This window comes from Trachurus trachurus (assembly GCF_905171665.1).
Source record: "Trachurus trachurus genome assembly, chromosome: 16".
NCBI lineage: Eukaryota > Metazoa > Chordata > Actinopteri > Carangiformes > Carangidae > Trachurus > Trachurus trachurus.
In genome coordinates this window covers 9,975,789-9,982,716 of record NC_139902.1, presented here as the reverse complement: position 1 = coordinate 9,982,716, position 6,928 = coordinate 9,975,789, and positions in this window count along the sequence as shown.

Sequence of the window (6,928 nt, the reverse complement as noted above, 5' to 3'; positions counted from 1 at the left end):
CAGTTCACGGCTCCGCAAATCGCGCAAGATTCCGGCAGAGCAACACTGGGAGCTTCCGCTACAAACAAGCTTGAAATATACACTTATTTAATTTATTTCGGAACAATTTCTCATGTTGGGGCTTCAATACAAGAGGGACATTACAGACGAGCACTGTGGAGGTATTTGGATGGTTTTTGGTGTGTCTTTTTGGATGAAGAAAAGTGAGGCCCATTCACAACCGTCATATGGACATGCAGTGCTGCACGGAGCCCCGCTGTAACTCAGAGAAGGCACGGAGGACTCTCTGAAACTAGAAATTTGAATTTTGGGTGAACTATCCCTTTAATCTGCATGATGTTATGCGTTGCACTGCTGCCCCATGGCTGTCTGATTGGATAATTGCAGGAGTATAGGTACAGAGGTTAACACCGTGCACAAGAAGTGGATTACAAAAAGGTCAGTAAGGCCGTTAGTTTTGAATGTATACTCATACTTTCAGGTGTTAAACTGAAACTAGTGCGTTTTTAGGTATGTACCGGAAATCTGATCCTTTCCAACTTCCTTTCAGTTTGATGCATGAGAGAAAGAAAACAGGGGGCATTCAAGAACAGGAAGCAACAACCCACCTACAACAGTGGTGGAGATGTTTTTTTTGTACTCACTGTTTCTGTTTCTTTCTTAGCCATCATCTCCCCACAGAAGGCCAAATAGAGCTGAAGGCAGTCATTACAGGCTTCCCAGGGTAATGCTTGACTGACTGCTCAGGTCTATTCTCGCTCAGTCAGAGTAAAGTGGGTGCACGGTGGTTCTCATACTAGACAGTGGCCAGTGGGTGACAAACATTCATATAGGATGTCATTCTTGTGGTTATCTTCAACCCCAATGAGGCGTGGGTGGAGTGCCACTTACTTAAAACCAAACCAGGATTTTCCAAGTGGTACCAGGCACCCATGGAGAAGAAACAAGTCTGGACCAAACTCTGGCTACATGTTGGCCCAGATGTGAATTCCTCAAGGGTTTGGTTTGGGATTCTTCCCATCCTGACTGCTGCTTTGCTCTGCAGTTCCATATTTTTTTTGTGTGAAGCTCGAACAGTTGTAGCAGCAGGATGTAGTGAACCAGACGTCAGATGTCTCAGAGATCAGTGCAGATAATATCCATGTTTAGAAGGTGTAGTGACACCTGAACATGCTGCTTCTTTACTCAGCCCACTGTTGGGGTTCTTTGGTCACAGCAGGTCACTGACCTTCTGCGCAGCTGTGTAAAGCAGCTGCTTGTCTGCAGATGTGATAAAATATAATGTTTTCCATCAAGCTTTGCTAACAGTCATTTATTTTTATCGTAAAATGACCACACTGTTATCACACGGTTATGTAAGTACTCCCCTTCCATTTATCAAGCTGTGTTACCGAGCAGCATTCATAAAAATCACACCCTGTCTCTGATGTTTAACATTGTGACAGAAATGGACGGCAGCATTAATTACTGAAGACACAGGGTGTGTACTTTGGCTCTGTTTAGATTCTGAAAATTAAGACTCTGCTCTTTTTTTGTTACAGGCCCTGCCCTTTGCTCACTCTTTTTAAATGCAGCAGTGGCTGAAATTCCTGACAGGCTATCATTTCCCTTGAGAAAATGAATGCATTTGAGAAATGTGGCAGCAAAGCTATATCATTTTATTTTCTCTGGAAGTGACGCACAGTGTTTCTGTGTGAAGCACACTGAAATAACACGGATAAAGGAACAGTTTAAGAAGCCCAAATATTACACAGATAACATCTCTTCCTGCGTTAATTGAATTCAGAAAAAGGGCCGTTGCTGCTCTGGGAACACTTTAAACTTTTTAGTGCCCTTTTGTTTGGACGTTATATGGATGCAATCACTTTTATGTTGTTATTATAATTTGACGTATGTGCCCCATACAGTCAGAGAGTAAGTGCCCTGAACAAATATTCTCCAGACATTTCCTCAAGTTAAACTAAGATAAAGGAAATTAACTGATTAAGTCATGGTCTGAGATCTGAGCTTTAACTTGTATATAAAGAACTAAAGGCCTCAGGCTCAAGGGCTGCAGTGGTGTCTTGACAGGTCTCTAAAAAGTTGCCAGCACAGCTGCTAGAGACCTAGACAGAGGAACACATCACTCAAACTCTCAGATCTCTGCACATGGTTTCCTGTGTGTCAAAGAAAGGATTTTAAATAGCAGTAACGTTGGTTCTGATTTCTGACCTGCTGCTACTTTATGAACCATCCAGATCCCTCATATCACCGGGGACAGGTTTGTTTACCATCCCCGGAGTGCAAAACTAAACCTGGAGAAGCAGAATTTGGTTTCTACGCTCCACATGTCTGGAACAAACGCTCAGAAAACTTGAGATCTGTTCCAGCTCTTAAGTCTTTTAAATCAAGATGTCGAGATCTAAAACTTAACTGTTTGCGCTGTAATTTCTGTTCTCCTAATCTTATCTATTTCAATCTCTTCTATTCTACATTTTTCTTTTACAAAATCCTATTGTTTTTCCATTTAGTTAAAACATTTTTTTGATGTCTTATGTGAAACACTTGCTGTTGCAACACTCTTTGAAAACCTTTCTTGCCTCTATTCATAATATCATTGAGACACTAGGCTGCCTCTTCACACAGTTATGATAAAACCTGGACTCCCATTACTTCTTTTTCATCTTTGGGAGCATTTTGCAACAAAGCCCAGATTACATTTTTCCCCTCAGTGTCCTTGTTGTAAATGAATCCCTTCACCATAAGAGGCTTTAAGAGGGTCTTGACTGTTATTTATTAGGCTTCTTCAGCCGATCCCACTTCTCCATCGTCTGCACTCTCGCCACCTCAGCAGCGGGTTGAGAAACTTTTATTCCAAACACCTGGTCCATCAGGAGCAGCAGCAGCAGCAGGGCGTCAGACGGCAGGCAGGACCAGGAGAGATTAACATCCTGGGAGAGCGCTGAAGGCTCAGTTACAAAGTGAGGAGGAGGAGGAGGAGGAGGAGGAGAACTCAGGAGGCGAGTGAGTGAGGGACCAGCAGCATCTCAAAGTTCAGATGAATAGTTTGTAGCTGAGTGTGTAGCTCTGCCTGTGTTTGGGTGTGAATAGTCTGCACTAATACGGTATTAAACCTACTTAAATCCCTTGTTCTGTGTGTTTATATTCACAGAGCGAAAGGTGTGTCGGCAACTTAGAAGACTTTTTCTCACCTTTGACAAGGTGTCAGCCGTGTTTACGCTCCATTGTGGATTAAAACTGGCATAACAATGTGTGTGGTTTAGAGTTCAAGGCTCCAAGCTGTGTTTATTGTTCCCACTGCACATTCGCATGCATCATCTCTCTCTCACACACACACACATACACAAACTGCCCCATAGCTTCCAGTGAATACTTTGTGAGCTTGTAATAGTTTATTTTCTCCTCTCCTACGTCCTGGGGTGAACTCAGCAGTCGAGCTCTTCCAGATTACATGTCTGGCCTCCCTGAGCCTCCAGGCTAAACATTACCCCCCGTACTGTACTGTCCAACCAAACAAGTCGCTTTATGCTATTTATGGATGCTGAAAATGAGGCGACGATGAGTCAACCTAAGGTAAGAGTGCTGCAAACGCACATTTTCTGATGACCAATAACACAACATAATGAGGCGAACACTGTAAAGCTGAACAAGCAACTGGAAAAAAAAGAGAATCCTTTGTATAGTATTGAATGACCGGTCTTTATATCTAATTAACATTCACTATAGAAACCTAATGAGAGGGAGCTGTTTGATTTGGAGCCCAAACAGAGGAAGCTTCACTGTACAGTCATTACTTAGACGTCTGAAGCACATTTCGCTCCATCTGTTTAATTTCCTGTCAATACACTGGCCGTGTCCTCACATTACAGTTAATGCTGCAGCTCCTCAGATTGGATCCAGCAGACGATGGCGGGAGACTACGTGCTGTAAGAGAAGTGAACGGTCTGGGGGCGTTGGAGTGGGGGGTGGGGGGGTGTCGGGGTCACACAGTCTTGTCTTGCTTGCACTGCAGTCAGACGCCACAGCTGCAGCCCTGGAATTTCACTCTCTCGGAGGAGATGTTTATTATGTTTCACCCAATGGAGCAAAAAATGAGATATCCTTGGGAGCGAGTGTGGATGGTGTGAAGATGAAAACTTCATGAAGTGATTTCAGCATCAGTCCAATGGAGAAGGTCAACAATTTAACACTTGAAAAATAATATTTCAAAGCTTGCCACCTCGAGGACACAAGAACTTTAAGAGTGTGAGCAAAGCAAATTGGTCGCTTCCCAGATTGAAGGCCACGCATTTCATCAGTGATAAGAATCGCACTATGCCGTGGCTGCGTAAACTCTGGGGGCTTGAACAGGAAACTGATGTATGAAGTTTTTTTTCTACCAAGCATGCAGCCTCAGTGTAAACACCCTGACACTACACAAGCTGATTACAAGTGAGGCAGATGGTTTCCACTCCGAGGGAGTCCTGTTTTTACATTCCCCTGTCAAGGGAGGACTGAAAAATGCAATGTAGCACACACATGCACCCACAATGCATTCACAAGCACACATAGACTCATTCATGCATGCACACTTCATATCAGCTTGATTCACTCACTACACTTCCTGAACCCGGGTGTTAAAGGGATAGTTCAACATTTTGGCAAATTGGCCCATTGCCATAATCGCTATAGTCATAGCAGTAGGTTCATTACCTTTAATTGTAGGTGTAAGCTATTTTCAGTACGGCGGAGCGCAGCAGCAGGCTGCTCAGAGCTACGCTATGGAGGCTAATGGAATTTCTTGGTTTCCCTCATTAAACTCATCAAATTCAACATCCCAAAACTCCACAGCGCTTTTGTAGACAAGTTGTGACCTGCACAACCACCACGCTATGAGATAATGACGGAACGATACGAAACGGAGCCGTTTTCGAGGTAAATACAGGGTAAATACGGAGACTGCTTGCTGAAAAACTGTCCCTGAACGCAACGCGCATCAGCGGTTTTGTATGAATTTACCTCGAAAACGGCTCCGTTTCGTATCGTTCCGTCATTATCTCATAGCGTGGTGGCTGTGCAGCTCACAACTTGTCTACAAAAGCGCTGTGGAGTTTTGGGATTTTGTATTTGATGAGTTTGATGAGGGAAACCAAGAAATTCCCTTAGCCTCCATAGCGTAGCTCTGAGCAGCCTGCTGCTGCACTCCGCTGTACTAAAAATAGCTTACACCTACAATTAAAGGTAACGAACCTACTGCTATGACTATAGCAATTATGGCAATGGGCCAATTTGCCAAAATGTTGAACTATCCCTTTAATGTAGTGTGTACACATGTAGGTGTGTGTGTGTGTGTGTGCTCTGTCAAAGAACAATGGCTGTGGAGATTATTCAGTAGAGGTTTTCAAGGTTCGTTTTTTGTTCATGCTGTTCATGTGGTGATGTGTCTGCCGAGATCCCCGCAGCTTTACCCTCAGCAATTTGTACATCTCATGAATCACCTGGATTCAAATTTGATCCTTGAAGATTAGCGTCTACATGCTCCATAAATGATTGTCTTTCTCTGACCTCTCTGTGCCACAGGCTGCTGCAGTCCTGCTAAGAACAAATGGCACATGAACTCTGTAGCTCTACATTCTGAATGACAGTAATATATTCCTGGCTGCACCTGAGGGAAGAGATATCTTACAGTAAGGGGGTGCTTTGATATGGGTTGGCTGTGCACAAAAAGATTAGATTTGTCCTGCAGGTCGGGTCTTGCTCCACATTTGGAGGAATAAACCATTAAGCACTTTAGATGTTGACTCGATGAGATGCGAGACAAGATGCTGACAGACGAAGAAGCCCCTGTGCTCTGACATGCAGCCAGTATCTTGCAACCAAACAAATTTCCTGCTGTTCTTTTATTTCTGTTAAAAAAAGGGAGGGGGTCGCACATATCTGCATGCCAGAGAAGCTTTCTGAGAACTGAGCATGAAAGGACATCTGCTTTCCCCCCAAAAAAACCCTCGGGTCTTGAAAACAGAACTTGTGACAAAGTCGTTCTGGCACAATTACATGCTGTTCACTCACTTTTTCGGACACAATTTTTGCTCCACCGACTGTGCAATGGTGTCAAAGTGCTTGTTCTTCCAATGAAAAGCAGCTCAGCTTGTTATCACAAGTGTCAGTGTGTGTTGACTATAACTGCAGGGGTTTGTTCCGGTAAAGAGGTAAATGACCAGCAGGCCACAGCAGTGAGTGACCACAGTCCACAGATGGATGCCTCTACCCCAAAACTGTTGATTTAGTCAACCATGAGTCAACAGTTCCCAGCAGAGGGGGACGACAGGATGGAGGGACAGAGGAGAGGAAGTGCAGTGGTGTTGAACGATTACATGGGGCTTAAGCTTCTGGGGTGGGGGCAAACAGGAAGCGGATGCCTGTGTGATTCAGTGGCAAAAAAGTGAGCGGTGTGTGCTGCTGGCCAGTGTGGGTGTGGACTGCTGTAATTATTGTGCATTTGGTGGGTGCTTGTGTGTAGTGAGATTGTGATTGTGATGTGCATGTGCACCTAATCTGACTTTTTCTACTTTACACTTACACGAATGCCCTCTTATCTTTTTTGATACTCAAAGATCTATATTTTGGTTATCAAATGTGCAGCCTGCAGGCTTGAAAGGTGGCGCTGAAAGTTTATCAGTTCATCTCTTATCATTTATTCAGCAGACTCTACTCAGATAAGGGTATTAGTTTCACACCAGGCTTTACGTGGGAAAAACTTGGAGTTGGTTCAAGTCTCTATCTTACAGAAACAGCCAAGTTATTCACCTAATGGAGCTATTTGTAAGTATTGCTGTTGCTACATCGCCAGCGTTATAGCATCAACAGCTTCTAGGGTAAAGGTTCAGCATCAAACTTCATTCCTTTACTCACCACCAGGAGCTTTCTCCAGTGGTAGAAAGCATCAACA